This window comes from Myotis davidii, unplaced genomic scaffold (genome assembly GCF_000327345.1).
Source record: "Myotis davidii unplaced genomic scaffold, ASM32734v1 scaffold509, whole genome shotgun sequence".
Classification (NCBI taxonomy): domain Eukaryota; kingdom Metazoa; phylum Chordata; class Mammalia; order Chiroptera; family Vespertilionidae; genus Myotis; species Myotis davidii.
Window position 1 is genome coordinate 954262 of NW_006382996.1, and position 1525 is coordinate 955786.

A 1525-nucleotide genomic window follows, 5' to 3' on the forward strand; every position below is an offset into this window, starting at 1 on the left:
GAAATTTCTTTTGAGAGCCAAATTTTTTAAACTTAAACTATATAGGTAGGTACATTGTTATTAACTTAATTAGGGTACTCCTAAGGCTTAGGAAGAGCCACACTCAAGGGGCCAAAGAGCCGCATGTGGCTCGTGAGCCGCAGTTTGCTGACCACGACCCTAGGAGATGTATCCACAAACATATTGCTATGAGAAATGTCTGAGATTTTGCTGACTGTGGTATCTTCTAGGATTTTTTTATGTTTTCATGACTTACATTAAGTCTTTTTTTCCATTTTGAGTTTATTTTTATATATGATGTGAGTTGGTGGTCTAGTTTCATTTTTTTTTTTTGCACATATCTATCCATTTTTCCCAGCACCATTTATTGAAGAGACTGACTTGACTCCACTATATGCTTTTTTGTCCTTTGTCAAATACTAATTGAGTGTAATGGCTTGGATTGATTTCTGGGGTCTCTGTTCTGTTCCATTGATCTATATGCCTGTTCTTGTGCCAGTACCAGGGTGCCTCTCATTTCTGAACCTTTCTGTAATTTTAGAGGAGAATCATCTTTTTTCCTTGTTTTCTTTCTATTGGGTTTTAGCTTTTTTTCTCTTCTAAGTTATATATCATTTATCTATCTGGTCTCCAGCATCTAAAATATTAGGATCTGTTATCTGTTTTCTTTTTGTCTTTTTTTATACCTCTAACATTTATGACTTTTTTTATTCCTTTTATAATAATTTTAGTTGGATTTAGGAGGCGTTAGAGAAAATTACATATATTCAATTAAAAATCTCCTATTCACTCTTCATCTCCTTCCATTCTGGTTTCTGTCCCCACTGTCCCACTAAAAGAGGTCATCTTAACCATCAGGTACTTTCCCCCCAGCTTTATTCAGATATAATTGACATATAACGTGTAAATTTAAGGTGTTGCAATATAATGATTTGATACGTGTACATACTGTGAAATGTTTACCACACTAAGGTGAGTTAACACAACCTTCACCTCACGTAATTATTTTGTTGTTGTTTTTGTTATGGTGAGCTCATTAAAGCTCTACTGTCCTAGAAAATTTCAAATATACAATACAATATTGTTAACTATAATCACCATGCCATACATTAGATTCCTGGAACGTATTCATTTTATAATTGGAAGTTTGTACCTTTTGACCAATATTTCCCCATTTCCCCCACCACTTAGCCCTTGGCAACCATCATTCTACTCTGAGTTTGATGTTTTTAGATTCCACATATAAATGAGATCATACAGTATTTGGCTAGAATTCTCTGTATAACTTATTTCACTTAGCAAAACGCCCTCCAAGTCCTTCCAAGTTATGTCAGGATTTACCTTATTTTTTTTATGTCTGAATAACATACCATTATCTATACTAATAAAAGGTAATATGCTAATTAGACTGGACATCCTTCCAGAGAAAGGCACAGTGGTGGGAGCTGAGGCAGAGGTGGTTAGGGGCAACCAGGCTGGCAGAGGAGGGCAGTTAGTGGCAACAAGGCAGACAGATAGGGGAGCG

At 35.7% G+C, this 1525-nt stretch overlaps 1 protein-coding gene and 1 pseudogene across 2 annotated transcripts in view; both read left to right on the top strand.

Annotated features, from left to right (window-relative positions):
* Positions 1 to 1525, top strand: part of LOC102752449 (inner centromere protein-like) — a 73401-nt gene that overhangs the window by 19873 nt on the left and 52003 nt on the right. The window lies entirely within an intron of this gene.
* Positions 956 to 1525, top strand: part of LOC102752159 — a 4330-nt pseudogene continuing 3760 nt past the window's right edge.